We start from the raw sequence: 16616 nt of genomic DNA, 5'->3' as shown, positions 1-16616 counted from the left end.
ATAGCCAGTATTCAGATATATGACAGGAATGACAGTTTCAAAAAAAAAAAGTCTACCAACCATGGCTTCTGAAATGCATTCCTTAAGAGCTATGAGCAGTACTTCATCTTTGCTATTGTGAAACACATCTCATCTACTGAACAATCATGCTCTTAAGGTATGCATTTTAGAGCCCATGTTTACTAGACTTCTTTGCTTCAAATGGTTGTTTCTGACATATTCCTAAATATTGACTATTCCTCCAGGGGCACCATGTAGATAAAATTCCAGATGCTTGTTTAAATAAATGGTTAATCCTGGAAGCTGAGCTAAAAAGTACCAATTGACAGACAGAAATACAAGTCAACCAAATTCACAGCTAATGTATCATTTTAATGTTGACCTGTCCACTTTTGATGTATACATTTAACATTTCCTTGATGTAAATTCCATGGGAAAGGGAACATTTCTCAAAATTATCAGGAAATATTTAATGGACAGGAAACAGCAAGCATCAAGTTATCAATGTCTAATATATCATGTGCTTTTGATGGAGCAAAAAGCCCAACCACTATGGCTAGCCTTAGTTAAACTAAGAATCTTTTAATTGTTATTATTGTTGCTGCTGCTGCTGCTGCTGCTGTTGCTGTTTCCAGTATATTATTATACCACCACAATGTTTGGGTCACTTCTTAGCAGGACAAATACAAGAGGAAATACATACATTTCTGGTCCAAATAACATGAATCTGAATCAAAATATAAACACACAGTTCTAATTTGTATATGTATAACATGTATTCCTTAATAACATGTAGAGAAATGTATCACAAATAGCACTTTTGGCCATGAATGAATGAATTACAGATTTGTGAAAGATAAACAAGTAAATATAATTATGGTATGAGGATGTCATGTCTTAATGCATTCATCATATCTTCTTTACATAGTAAAGATATTGACATTACATGTTGTCCCTGAAATTGTAAAAAAAGTGCACATTAGTGCATATACTAAAAAGCATGTGAATGCATATCATACAAAACTAATATTTTGTTATTGTCTTTTCACATAGATCAATTAATGTTTATACTTATCAGTAGACAAGGTTTTATTAAAACTAAAAGATTCCTATGGCATGTTATGCACACTGGATTGAACTAGATCATGTTTACACACTTAACATACATACATGAATGCTACAACTTAACTATCAAGCACTGCATCATGATAAATTAAATATAAAATTTCACCTTTTACTCATAAACAAGCACTGCATCATGATAAATTAAATATAAAATTTCACCTTTTACTCATAAACAAGCACTGCATCATGATAAATTAAATATAAAATTTCACCTTTTACTCATAAACAGCATCACCAATGTTTGGGCACATTTGTTTTGCTATGAAGAATTACAGTTCATAAGATACAGAACAAATGTGCATTTACTGTTTTACATGCCAATAATTCTTTCTTAAATTGTCACTGAACTACTGCGGTGATAAGAATGTTGCAATATACCAATATCATTTTCTCTTTTAGAATACAAATGCTGCATTTTGACACAAGATGAGCACGAGTTCCTAGATGAGAAAAATTGTCTGTCTGTAGAATGAAGATGATGGCGAGACTGAAAAGGTTTCAGCCACATTAACCTGTAACGTAGAAATATATCTTCAGTATCTTCCACAATATACAAACCATGTGTTACACACAGTAAGTCATATAACAAAAAGCAAAACTAACAAGGTCAAAGTTTCAGCAAAATGAACCCTGTAAACTTATTAACTTCTGTAAATCAAGAAGCTACTTTGAGGGTGCCCTCACTATTGTTTAAAACAATTTAAATATTTTTATCTCAATACAAGATGTTTACTCAGTAAAAGAGAGAAACATAACTGTTCATCTAACTGATTCACATTACACATATAATTGTACATTCTGTGGGGATTATCTTGAAAAATAAAACGTATTGCTAGTGACACACATAAAAATTTCTATGTGAATTAGATATGAAAATGACACTAGCATGCAAAACTTAAGAATGAAACCCAATTTTGCATGATGTGTCACTACCAAGTAACACAGCTTGGAGCACACATAGAAAGAACTGCTACATAGCACAGAAGGTAAATGAAGGAAATACATGATGAGATGAACATCAATGACACTTTTATTCAAAGAAGATAATTACACTGGAGGCACCACGATTCATGATGGTTCACTGGAAATTAAAAAAGATGGAACATAGTTCTTAACAGGGTGTGTGGTCACCAAGGACAGCAATGCATGCTCAGTAATGTGCTCCCATGCTGGTCACAAGGATGGTAAGGAGTTCTTGTCATAGGACATTCCATTCTTCCACCAGTGTGATTGACAACTGCTGGATAGTCATTGGTGCATGTAGATGTGCTGCAGTATGTTTCTCCAATCCATCCCATAAATGCTTGATGGAACTTAAGTCAAGAGAATGGGAGGTCAGTCCATTTGCCGAACATCCTCTTGTTCCAAGAGCTCCACCACCAGTGCTGTTAAATGCGGTCATGCAGTCTTATCCATAAAAATGAAGTCTGAACTGAAGGCACCCCCTGAAAAGATGCAGGTGGGAAGAAGTAGAGTGTCACAATGACCAATGAGTGTACAGTGTTCAAAGATTTTGAGGTCATTAAGCCTAAGCAAGATTATGTCTCCCACACCACAACAGTTGGACCGTCAAAACAATCATGTTAGGTGATGTGGTAGCTGTTGCATCATTGATATGGCACTGATTGGCACAAACTGGACATCATTGCATAGTATAGCTGTTTGATGATGACAGGCTGGCCCCAGGGAGTTTAAATAAAGCTGTTTGTGACTGACCAAGTGGAAGAAACTGGGTTTCTATATCACACAGAAGCATCTTGAACAAGGACAAGAGTCCTAGGCCCAGCTGCTGCTACACAGCAGTACATTGAACCACAGAAATGGCCTGATTTTGCTGTAGGGTCTCCACTGACTGGTCACAGACTATGGCTGATGAGGGTGGCTGCTAATGTCCTAGATGTGGCACTCGGCTGTGGTTGTGGCTGTGGCTGTGGCTGTGGCCCATGCCATTACACTTCCTTCTCCCTATGAAAATCCCACCCTCCATATTCCTGTTGTGAATTGGAGGCAACATAAACACTGATATATTTACACTTGATGTCTCCTACTACACACACATCCTCTTGTTGATGATTTATGTGATTTATCCTTTCCTTGCTATCACACTGACATTTAGTATATGCACTTTCTTTGATTCCTTATATATTCTCTCATTTTTCAGTGAATTCATCATTAGTGAGCAGCAGATTATGACTCCACTACCTGGGTGGGGGCATGTATCAAGACAGCTTCCTGGCACTATGATCTGATTTGCTATTATCTGTTCCTTTCCATATCATCTTCAACCCGTTTACTTGAATAACTCGCTATCTGTCATTAATGCCTACCATGCAGAATACATGTACTATGAGATAAGCCCTTCCTTAACCTATGGAAAACAAAACTGTCCTACATGAACTGAATAGTACGTGCACTACCCTACTGTTTGGAATTACTGGCCTGTGTGAATTTTTCAGTTTGTCCACTGTCATATTGTACCACATTTTTATATATTAGCAATTAGGAAAAATGTATTTGCAACAATAAGAAATCCATGATAATCTTGCTTTAGTTGTAATTTCAAGACATTGTGACTAGGGGAATCTGTACAAACTTCCATAATCTATTACCCCTTTCAAGTTTCACTCTGTATTGATCCCTCTTGCTCTGAGTGGTTTATCCAGTCACCCTGTTTCAAGAGCTCTCCTACGCCACTGTTCCAGATATGGGCACTAGGCCACCTCCACCTGCACTGTGCAATAATCCTGTAATTTCCCCAGCTACAGGTGCTGTATCAGCTTTAACTGTTCTGCTTAACAATTCTATAATTCACATTTAATTCTTCCAGGCTACAGGCACTCTACCAGCCCCACTTGCATCATATAAGAAAAATACCTTTAATTCCTTCACTTCCATGAATCTTCCCAACACCTGATAGATGTTTCTGCTATGTCACGTATTTCATCTGATCTGCTGCTGTTGGTGGATATATCATTGTCATGAACACTGCTTCTCGAGCAACCAGGAATAGTTTAATCGACAATATCATGGCCAATGACACTTCTTGTGCTCTTATGATATCTCAGCACTTTTGTTGTTTTGAAAAAAAAAAACGTTTTTGGGATACCCAAGGCTTCCCATGCCTGAGCCATGCACACTTCAGCACTGGCCTGTATAACACCCTTTTTGGGGGGTATACCTTGCCAACCACAGGGTGTATCAGTGCATGGAGTAGAGACCCCAGGCAAAGTGCACTGGGTGCGTGTCACAGGAGTTAACAGTTCAACCCTTGGTCCTTTGCTGTCTACTAAAACTAACTAATTCTGACATCAAGAAAAAGCATGGAGAGGTAAAGCTGAAGGATATAAAGATCCTATGAATGGTTTTAAGTTAAAGTCCAAGCTGCTGCTTACTGATATTGGTGCTGTCCATGATGATGGAATATAAATTCACTATTACGGACTTCTCCACAGCAATGGCCCCTCACTTAGTTTGCTTTTATAGCAAATTTCTCACCCAGCACAAAGTCCCAGGTAACTGGAAAAAAGCACAGCTGACTCCTGTATATAAGAAGGGTAAAAGAACAGACCTACAAAATTCCAAACCAGTATCCTTAACATCAATTTGTTGCACATTTCTTAAGCATATTCTCAGTTTGAATTCAATAAATTTCCCTGGGATGGAAAATCTTTTGTCCACATGTCAGCATGGATTTAGAAAGTATCACTCACGTACAACCCAGGTTGTCCTTTTCTCACACAGTATCCTGTGGATGAAAGGTGACAGGCAGATTCCATATTCCTAGATCTCTGGAAAATGTTTGACATGGTTCTCCACTGTAGACTGTTAATGTTTGTATGAGCACAAGAAAGAAGTTCGCAGATATGTGAGTGCCTCAAAGACTTCTTAAGTAAAAAAGCCCAGTAAATTGTCCTTGATTGTGAGTGTCCATCAGAAACAAGGGTTTCATTAGAAGTGCTCCCAGGAAGTGCGGTACGCCTGCTCATACTCCCCATATATACAGGGTCTCTCTCCCAAGAGTAGTCAGGCACGTTCTCTCTAGTTTTCATAATGTGTTTTTGGAGTCGGCCCAAGTAAATATTGCTCATCATGTCTTTCAGACAATGCCCAGTGTTGTCAGAAAGCGATAGTTTGCTTCCCCGTAACAAACAAAATGATTTTTAACATGGAATTTTACATTCCCATTCGATAGAGCAGTCCCATATTAGTCTAGTATGCTATTTGTTTTGCTGATCTGAACTAATAGAGATGGTAAAACCCAAAGAATAGCCAGTACTCCAGCAGTGACAGCGGCATCCTGGCCCATGCTGACTGCTACCACCATGCAGTAGCACTGTTCAGTCGTTGGTGGGGCACTGGTTATTTTTCACGTTTTATTGTCCCTGTTAACCTTTTAAGTAGGCATGACGGATATATCCATCCATGCTCTGCTATTGCACAGTGGGTTCGACGGATATATCCGTCCACTGCTTTCTGTGGCTAGTAGCTAGTGGGAATGACAAGTTATCGGCCTGCCGTTGACACTGTGGTATTAGTTGCGCTTCATCCACTAGATGGCAGCTTTTCATGCAACACATCGTGTTCTAGGCTAGTTATAACATTGTCCACCCAAGCGCGCATCGAGAAAATGCATCCTGTGAAGCAACCGCAGAAGTGCGCCTTTTTTGTCTGTGTTTACCGCAGCGTTAGTGAGTGATCTTTTGCAATGGCAAAAAGAAGTCGTTTATCAGATTCGGAGATTGAGAAGCTGCTTTTAGAAAGTGACGATAATTTTAGTGACAGTTCTGAAAGTTTACAAGATACAGATATTGAGGCTAGTGAAAGTGACTTCGATTCAGAAACATCTGACAACAAGACACTACTGCAGCAGACGGTACCTAGTGAATTTGTGCATGCTAGTTCAGTTCGTATTCAATATTTGTTCAGTGGTAATAGTGGTACAGTTGTGCCTCTAAAACAAAACAATGTGATGAGTTGTCTTATGTGTTTTGTGGATGATGCTTTGTGCACAATGGTAGATGAACAGACAAACTTATATGCAGAACAGTTCATAGCTTCTCATCCCAATTTAGCAGCATGCTCCAGGGTTCACAGTTGGCAGAATACTACACGTGACAAGGTAAAAACACTTATTGGAATGCTTGTACTTCAAGGAATTCTTCACAAACCAGACCACAAAATGTACTTTTCAAAGAGGGAATCAGTTGACACACCTTTCTTCAGGAAAGTGATGAGTGAAAAGCAGTTTCATCTTCTATTGAAATTCCTCCACTTTGCTGACAGTACCTCATATGATCCACTAGGCACTACCAGCAGAAAACTATACAAGATTCACCCCATTATGGAGCATCTGCAGTGTAAATTCAGATCAGTGTACATGCCAGAAAGGAACATCACCGTTGAGAAATCGTTGTTGCTCTGGAAAGGACGGCTTGGATGGAAGCAATATATTCCATCAAAGCGTAGCAGATTTGGCATCAAATTGTACGAACCCTGTGAAAGCAGTTCCAGGTATGTATGGGATTTTATTGTTTACACTGGAAAGGACACTAATTATGGTAGTCACTATCCAGATGAAAAAATAACCTCTCAAATTGTTTTGGAGCTTGCACACAATCTACTTGGGAAAGGCCACTATATTTATCTTGACAACTGGCACACCAGTACAGATTTGGTGGGCAAACTAACCAGCAATAACACCAATGTTGTCGGCACAATGCGGCAAGACAGGAAGGGGTTCCCTGACTTCATAAAAAAGGAAAAACTGAAGAAAGTGGAGTACATAACAGGGTACAAAGGCAAGCAGATGGTAATGAAATGGAAAGACAAAAGAGACGTTGTTATGGTCAGCACCTTCCATGACGATACAGTTGTAAATGTAAACTCAAAGAAGGGAATCGTTCAAAAGCGACAAGTTGTCGTTGACTACAACAAGAATATGGGGGGCGTGGATAGGTGCGATTATCAGTTACAAAGCTACCAGATGGCCAGAAGCAGGCTGAAAAAATACTATCAAAAGCTTTTATGCCACTTGTTGGACATTGCATGCTACAATGCATACAGCCTGTACAAGAAGCATGGTGACGAACAAAGTAGAATGAGCTTCCTGATTAGTCTTGGTGAACAGTTGACCATATCTTCACCACATCAAGGGACATCAGTAGGACGCCCACCTCAAACACCAAAAGCAACACGCCTCACAGCCAGGCACTTTCCAGATCTTCTGCCACCCACAACGAAGAAAAGACCAACAAGGAGGTGAGTGGTGTGAACGAGAAAAGGCCTTCGCAAAGAGACTTCATACTGGTGCACAGAATGCGAAGTTTCCTTGTGTGCAGCACCTTGTTTTAAAAAGTTTCACACTGAAAACGATATGTAATATGATGAAAATACAGTTTTGTTAACTTCTGCAATATATTTTATTCATTTCCACCCAATATCAATTTAAATTCAACAATGAAAACGCAAAGGAAAATGTGAGAACAGTGCGCAGCACCACCATGAACGGGCGTGCTGGCATATATTACCCACTGTGGAAGAGGCGTGCGCGCAAACTACCCACTTAACAGGTTAATACTTATCGATGAAACGAAAATCGCACTAGAGTTATTTGTGACCAGTCTATCAGACAGGCATGTAAAATCCTAATTTAAAAATCATTTTGTTCATAATGAGAAACAAACCAAAGCTTCATGTCAACAGTGGGTGTCATATCAAAGATGTGATGAGTAATATTTGTTTGACCTGACTCCAGCTACACACTGAAAAACTGAAATTGCATGTATCTGCTGAAACACCAAAGAAAATGTGCCTGATGACTCTTAGGATAGACACCCTATACAAACAATCTGACAGGCAAGTTAGCAGCAATCTGAAGCTGTTTGCTGATACTGCTGTGGTGTATGGGAAGGGGTCATCATTGAGTGACTGTAGGAGGATACAAGATGGCTTAGACAAAATTATACTTGGTGCGATGAATTGCAGCTTACTCTAAATGCAGAAAAATGTAAGTTAATGTACATGAGTAGGAAAAACGTACCCATGATGTTCAAATACAGAACTAGTAGTGTCCTGCTTGACCTACACATGATGCTGCAAAGTGATATGAAATTGAATAAGCATGTAAGAATGGCAGTAGGGAACAGAAAAGGTTGACTCTGGTTTATTGGGAGAATTTTAGAAAAGTGTAGCTCATATATAAAGAAGATTGCATAAAGAACACTAATTGAGTGCTGCTCAAGTGTTTGGGATACCCACCAGGTTGGATTAAAGTAAGACATTGAAGCAATTCAGAGGCTAGCTGCTAGATTTGTTTGATCAAGATGTGAATATTTTGGAGATGCTCTGTGAATCAAAATCAGAGTTCCTGGAGGGAAGACAACATTCTTCTGACAAAACACTATTGAGAAAATATAGAGAACTGGCATTTGAAGCTGACTGCAGAATGATTCTACTGCTGTCACCGTACATTTCACATAAGAACCACAAAGTTAAGATAAGAGAAACTAGGGCATGTACGTAGTCATACAGACAGTGGTGTTTCTCTCCCTCTCTTTGTGAGTGGAACAGGGAAGGAAATGACTAGTAATGGTATGAGGTACTCTCTGCCACACATCATATGGTGACTTGTGGAGTACGTATGTAGATACAGATGCACAGCCTTCAGCATTCTGTCTTCCACCCACACCTTCCTCTAGCCTTCTTCTCCCTTGGTAGTTTTTCTTCCTACCAGTCAATCTTCTTTTCTTTTTTTCCATCCACCCACTTCCATTCCCCCTTCACAAAGATGCTGCTGGTAAATTACACTGAATGTGCCTACAACAGAAGCACTGAATTGAATAGTGTATTCCATTGGTTGTCCCATCTTCATCATAAGTAGTTCTTTTGACACTGAATGTATTGGTAGAAAAAGCAGGTACTGTATGGATACAAGAAACCCTTTTAGTTCTGTCTATTTACAGCTATTCATTTTTCAATGCTGCTAGTACTGATCCCTGGAAAGTAAGGCAGATACGCCAGCATGGTGTCTCCTTGTGTGTTGACCTCCAGGCTGTGGCCCAGTCAAAGGTACTGCAGACTATGCACCACATCTGCTGCTCTATCAGAGGATTCACTGAGTTTCCAGCTGTAGTAGCCTGGTTGCAGTGTCAGCAGCTGACATCAAGAACATGACAGACTGCATCTTGTGCCAATGGAACAGGGCAAAGGAGTCCTCAGTTCAACCTTAGCACATGCGGAGGTGGCTGGATCCCAGAGTTGTAGACCTTTGAGAGTACAGAGGAGCCCAAGCACCCAGATGGTCAGTCTGCAGTCAAATGTTTGTGGCCCACCAACAGTGGTGATGGCTGTGCCATTGGTATGGTGTTAACTGGCCCAGTCTGGGCATTGTAGCATAGTCTACATCTATGTGATTACTCTGCTATTCACAATAAAGTGCCTGGCAGAGGGTTCAATGAACCACTTTCAAGCTGTCTCTCTACTATTCCACTCTCGAACGGCGTGTGGGAAAAATGAGTACTTAAATTTTTCTGTGTGAGCCCTGATTTCTCTTATTTTATCTTATTTTATCCAGCTGTTTGATGATGACAGGCTGGCCCTGGGGGAAGAGAAGGTAGGTTAAATACAGCTGCCCAGGGCTGACCATATGGAAGAAGCCATGTTCCTATGTCAAGCATGGTGGGGGGGAGTGACCATATGACCATATGGAAGAAGCCATGTTTTTTGAAGCCATGTTCCTATGTCAAGAAGATGCATTCCAAAATGGGGAGCAGTGCCCTAGCCCAGCAGTTGCTACATGACAGTACATTGAACCATGGAATCAGCATGCTTTTTTGCTGAGGGTGCTGCAATGGCAGATCACTGACTTCAGCTGACAGGAATGGCTGGTAATATACTAGATGCAATACTTGGCTGTGTCTCTGACATTTGCCATTACAGCTACATGAATGGATGTTGCCCAACAGTTTCCCAAGGCCAATTTGCCCATCCAGTTGCAGAGCATCCTGCTCAGCACAGTGTAGCCAACTTCAGTAGTTGCTTCACAATCCCTATCGGCTGGATCCTCCACACCCCCACCACTCCAGCATCTCAGCACCTTGCAGAGGTGACAAATTCCTCTCCAAAATATCCTTTGGTCCTGCTATACTGGACTCAATCTATGCTACTGTCTTTCCTCAAGTTAAATATTCATCAAAATAGCTATATCTGTAACATTCATGGAATATCAGCTTACAGATATGTACTATAGTAACTCAGAGAAGTTTATGAGGTTATCAGGTGGATCAGTGAGTTCAGTTTAGGGTCTTATGGAATGGGCATCAGTATGTTTCAACTTATTTTTGTGATGTGATATCAGTCTTTTTTTTACAATTTTCAGGTCATATGCTGTCAGTATGTGCAATTATATTTTCTAGATGATTTATAATTTTATTCAAAAATCAAATGAGAATTATATTAATTTTTTTCTAATATAGTCACAATAAAATGCAATAAGCTTTTGGAAATCCATTATGTGAAAGATGAATATTGAATTATTGCTTTCTTGAATCTGTGATCTGTAACATTTTTGTTCATCACTTCTTCTTTGGCAAACATATATTTTTATAAAGCAAGAGCTGCAAAGTAGTATTCATTGCAGGGATGTGAAATGGATTTGATGGAGATGAGTTGCATGTAAAGTTTCTTAGAACATGGGTGAAAGAAATTTGTTCACAAGACTGAATAAATAAATGTTGTAGTTGCTAACCAAAGATTGAACTGATTAGTTGACTCTCAAATAACTGACTAACATGATGTATGTGGATTTAGCACAGAACTTGCGGACCTAAAGAACTATGTTGTCAATTGGCTACACTGAATGAACAACTACAATGAGGTAATATAATAAGTTAAAAGCCAGTTTTACTGTTTGTTCTCATTCATTCTTTAGAATGTTCTGAATGTCCATTTTATTGAAATACAACACACATAGAAATGTTTCACGCCTAGGCAAGAATGACTAGCTTAGAAGTTGTAAGAACATAAAATAACATAAGCATATAATAACTTTAAGAGAACACTGACTGTTTTATACAGGATAGATATTATGTTCTGCTGTAACATCTCTCTCCTTTTCCTGTTCCACTCACAGATTGATTGAATGAAGGAAAAAGAACTGTCTATATGCCTCCATATGACTCCTAATTTCTCTTATCTTGTCTTCATGGTCCTTATGTGAAATGTATGTTGGCAAAATTATAATTGTTCTGCAGCCATTTAAAAGTGCCAGTGCTCTAAATTTTCTCAACCGTGTTTTGCAAAAAGAATGTCATTTTTCCTCCAGGGAGTCCTGTTTGAGTTAATGAAGCATCTCTATCATATCAGCATGTAACTGCTGGTAATAAATCTATCAGCATGCCTCTGAATTGGCTCAATGTCTTCCTTTAATCTGACCTGAAGGGGATCCCAAACACTTGAGCAGTAATCTCAGAATGGTTCACACTACTGTTATATATACAATCTCATTGAAAGACAGGCTTCCAAATAATAAAAGTCTGCCATCTGCCTTCACTACTACCAAACTTATAGGATCATTCCATTCACTTTTCAACTTAATAGCTAGGCATTTAACCATCATGACTGTGTCAAGCAGCACATCACCAATACTGTATTCAAGCATTATGAAGTTGGCAGGGTTGTTTTTGCTACTCACCTGAATTAACTTATATTTTTCTACATTAAGAGAAATCTACCAAACAGAAACTCTGTTTGTTGGTTGGTTGATTTGGGGGAATTGATCAAACAGAGAGGTCATTGGTCCCATCAGATTAGGGAAGGATGGGGAAGGAAGTTGGTCGTGCCCTTTCAAAGGAACTGTCCAGGTATTTGCCTGAACCAATTTAGGGAAATCACGGAAAACCTCAATCAGGATGGCCAGATGTAGGTTTGAACCATTGTCCTCCCAAATGTGAGTCCAGTGTGCTAACCACTGCGCCACCTCACTCAGTGAGAAATTCTGTCTAAGTCATCCTGTATTCTTCTAAAGTCACACAATGATAACACTTCTCTGTATTTTAAAATTAAGTCATTCAGCTTTAGTGTGTTAAAATATTATTTATTGTGATTGTAGTTTTGACACATGGTCATTTTCAGACATTGTGGGATGTCGACATTTCAGGCTTTCCCAATGGATCTGTTGCAAATATGCTTCTCAGGTTTGCCCCTAGATTGTATTGTGCAAATCCCACAATATTTTATTGACACAACATCTTCAGGTGGTGGTACTTGCTGCTGTCACTGTTGTGAGCCACGAGCTGCCATCACTCTGCACAACACGGAGGTGCCTTACACTCTTTGGTGCATAGAGTACTCATGGCCTCAGATGCCGACAGTCTACCTGGTAAGCTACAACACCTAAGAACAGCAGTTCAACAGAATGCTACTCCTATAGATAGCTAAGCCACACATTCTGTTCTGAGCTAATTCAAAGCAGGGATGTAAATGAAGATGGGCAGGCACCCATTGCAACAGTGGTCCTGCCCTATTTTGGCAGCTTATCTTCCAGAATACAGAGAATCATCAATAGGCATGACATCAAGTGTGCTTTTCGGCCAGCAGCAAAATTGAAGAATTTATTGTGTTTGGTCAAAGATGACCTTGGCCTTGGGAAATATGTGTGTATAAGATCCCATGCCAATGTGGGAAATCTTATACTGGGCAGACATGCCAAACCATGCAAGAATGTTGTGTTGAACATCATCATCATACACGCCTGAGGCAACCTGATAAATTGTGGCACTGGAGCATTGCCTGGACATGGAACATTGCACATTTTACAAACAAACTGAAATTTTATCTCCAGCGTCATCTTTCTGGGACTGTTATATTAAGGAGGCCGTACATATCCATATGGCAGACAAACATATCAACAAGGATGCAGGTTTTCAATTAAGCACCACCTGGAATCCAGCACTGGCCGCCATTAAATCACAATCAGGAAAAGAAGAACTTCAGAGTCATGACTCGACACAATGCACTGCTGAAATTTAATTCAGCTTTTAACCACAGGAGTATCCAGCAGCACAGTCAGTGCCCACAGCACATGTGTGGAAGGCCTTTCTGTGTCTCCTTAGGAGCACCACTTTCTTCAAACTGCAAATGTCTTCCCACACATGCGTATTACCTGCTCCTGGCCTGATGAATTTTGATGCCACCATGCAATAATCATCAGTCACATCTTGCAGCAGTGACAGCAGCAACCACCACCACCTGAAGAAGTCAAGCAGCTGCATCAATGAAATATTGTGGGATTTACACAATACAACCTGGCAGCAAACCCAATAAGTGCATTTGCACTGTGGAATGCTGTAATCTGTTCAACAACATAAAACTCTGACATGCTGGAACACAGTTTACAGCACTGTAAAAGCAAATGCATGTGATGGTGTAAATTTATCCACTGTGCCATACTCCAGTCTAACTTTTCTGCAGCCTTTTTTGAAACGAGAGTGTCACTATCTCTGCTTCTTCATTTTTTTTTTAATTTACTACTGAACCACAGTGGGCCTTTTCCATCCTTAATCCACTTACTTGTAACGTACCTCTACAGAGTGTGACTTACAATAAGATTAAACTTTGCCCACCATTCCTTTACACCCATCATATTTAAACTAAATGATGTCTATTCATTGTCTAAGTAGGATGTTAACAATTGCTTATCTGCTCTATCCAGCGTAAAAGCTCTCCTAGCCTTCTTGATAGATTTATGAAATTTAGTAACCATTGTCACTATGATGACATCATGATCACTAGTCCCTCTTTCTATACTGACACAATCAGTAAGGTCAGACCTGTTTGTATCTACAAGATCTAAAATATCTCCATTGTGTGTGGGTTACTGAACTAGGTGCTCAAGGCAGTTTTTGGAAAATGTGCTGAGAACTGCTTCACATGCTTTTCCGTCCATAACACCTGCAGTGAATTCATAGACGTACAAGTATATACTCAATAGGTTAAAGTCACCTCGAACTAATGATTGAGGTACTTTCAACTACTAACCATAGATTTCCTCTGAATGATTTACAACTGTTACAACAGACCAGGTGGTCACTACAAACATCTGATGATTAATTTGAGTTCACCTAGGCCTGTTCACCTACGCCAGTTACTCACATCCAGATAATTTTGCAGTCACAAGTTTGATCCCTATAGACAAGATATTTTTGTCAGTTTCTGTGAACACTCCCCCTGCTATGGCATCTAACCCATCTTTTCAGTATATGTTCCATGTCTTGTTAAATACCGCAGAGCATCTACTTTGGGTTTCATGACACTATCAGTTCTGAGTGTAATTAGAGTGCGTTTGCTTTCGTGGAAGGTAATAAATTCAGGATTACTTCAGCAATTAACTGTTAAAATGTTGACATTCAAAGTGATTTCACTTCATACATGATCTGATTATACTTCCTGCATGCTGATTGGTGAGCATTCATTAGAAGGCCTCAAACTTTTGTCTAACCTAGAAAAAAACACATGTGCATTCTGCTACCCAACCACATGCTATCATTGCATAGTGCACTCCTTATTTATCAAGGGGACTATTAAAATTATCCACCCCAAAGTACAGGTCAAGAAATGTGCAGCCAAGACTGGCACAGAAGTGATAGAGCTTTTGGTTGAGACTCTCCACTCAGCTCCAAAACAAAGGACCTCGGTCAATTCTGGGTATGATACTGCAAACTATGGGCTCTAATTGCACCCTGTAACCAAGGCCAGCAGTCTTCATCATATAAATATCTATTCCAACATTTCAGCAAGAAAATAACATTTGAATTTATAAAATGAAATTATCATGAGAACATGTGAAACAATACTAAAATAATCTGTAACAACACAAATAATATGTTATTAGCATAACATCATTAGCCAGTCTTAAAGGTCACCATTTAATGGGTGCATAACCACCATAGACTGATGCAACCAGCAACATTATGCCAACATTTTAGGTTCCAGTATATCAGTTCAACCAATGTTTGGCAACCAATGGAGTTACTTAAATTTGGGATTCCAGGATTATAACAGGAAGATTATGTGACACCTTGAGTGTCTACATGACAACACACTATTTCATAGCACTATTACATAGTGTTCACCCAGCCAGCAAATGGCACCAAGTCAGCAGTCACTCCAGAGTGGAGAAGTTTTGTGGCTCAAGCACTGTCTGCCACTATCAAAACTGGTCAGCATCATCAATAGGACAATTTGCCATATGGTTCCACATTTAGCACTGACAGGACTGAGGGTTGAAATGGGACCCTGCTAGCCACTGCCCATTTAGCAGCTGGCATTACTGGATATTGCTAGGCAGATGTCAGGTGCCAGAATTTTGTTCCTGAATGCCATCATCTATGTTGCAAGCTGCAGTGTGGCAGGCCATAGCCATCACTCATTGTGTGGCTGTGAAGTAAGGCTGTGTCACCAGCATTGATTTAGCATCAAATGTCACTGAGTTGCCTGCCCAGCAAAAACACTCTGCTGCAAGCCAAGCTGTGTGTGATGGCCATGGCTGGGATCCTGACAGTGTACCACTGTTGAGGACAGTGGTTTTGATGCCAACCCTGCCTGCTGGACATGGGCATGGAGCATCACTGTACTCTGTAAAAGAGTAATAAATGAATATGGTTGCAGCATGAGTGTTGCTAAATTTGGTCCTGCTTCCCACTAGTGAGTCCACAAGCTTGACATGATGTGGTCAGAAAAAGACACATTGACAAGCCAACATCTGCTCCCCCACCCTCCAGCAGGGCTGAACAGAATCTTACGCAAGAGAAAAATTACTAAATTTACACTAGTTGTAGGAAATATAGTGTTTCCACAGTCTACATATATGACTAAATGTGAAACATTTTTTTGACATTGGGGATTATCTCCTAGTCAGACAGCATAGTATGTCTCCAGTGGAACAACAGATAATGAAGAAGAAAATGGAAAATATGCTGCAAGAAGGCATCATTCAGTCATACTTTCCTGTTGTCCTGTTGTCCGTCCTGTTGTCACTTCCAAGATACTTTCTAGAGTTCACTGGTCAGCATTTTGTATCATTATTGATGCCTGAACTACTACTTCCATTTGTAAATTGAGCAAGGGGACAATATCTATTGAAAAAAGACAGGTTGGTAGTCTAAATCATATTGATATCAAAGTTACTAGATACTGAACATCATCTGCCTTAAATATGGCATACTGATTCCATAAATTAAATCAACAGCCTCTTGTTCAGTTATTCTCATTCAAGTTCCTTGTGGATCTTCATATATCTCTCACTAAACCAGCTGGTTGAAAACCTAGCAGGGTTTCTCTGCACTTATCGCATCTTTTCCTGTACACCAACTTAACAAGAATCTGGTACAGTCATACGGAATTCAAAAACTGAGCATACTAGGCAATTCTACATGGTATCCTTTACTGGTACATTACATTCTCCCACAATTTTGCCAATAAATTAAGGTATTTTA

The 16616-nt window shown here is 39.6% G+C and overlaps 1 protein-coding gene across 4 annotated transcripts in view; it reads right to left on the bottom strand.

The window, feature by feature from the left end:
* Positions 1–351: 351 nt before the first annotated feature.
* Positions 352–16616, bottom strand: part of LOC126183194 (solute carrier family 35 member E3-like) — a 174130-nt gene continuing 157865 nt past the window's right edge. The window contains exons 7-8 of one of the 4 annotated variants that reach the window (XR_007536703.1): positions 1338–1637; positions 352–1231 (exon numbers count right to left, since the gene is read on the bottom strand). The gene's annotated coding sequence lies outside the window, so the exon portion shown is untranslated. Of the gene's footprint in view, positions 1638–16616 lie in introns of all 4 variants that reach the window. The other 3 variants (XR_007536704.1, XM_049924945.1, XM_049924946.1) reach the window with 3 other exon arrangements.

This window comes from Schistocerca cancellata, chromosome 4 (genome assembly GCF_023864275.1).
Source record: "Schistocerca cancellata isolate TAMUIC-IGC-003103 chromosome 4, iqSchCanc2.1, whole genome shotgun sequence".
Classification (NCBI taxonomy): Eukaryota; Metazoa; Arthropoda; class Insecta; order Orthoptera; family Acrididae; genus Schistocerca; species Schistocerca cancellata.
The sequence above is the reverse complement of the archived record's forward strand: the minus strand, read 5'-3'. Positions and strand labels throughout refer to the sequence as shown.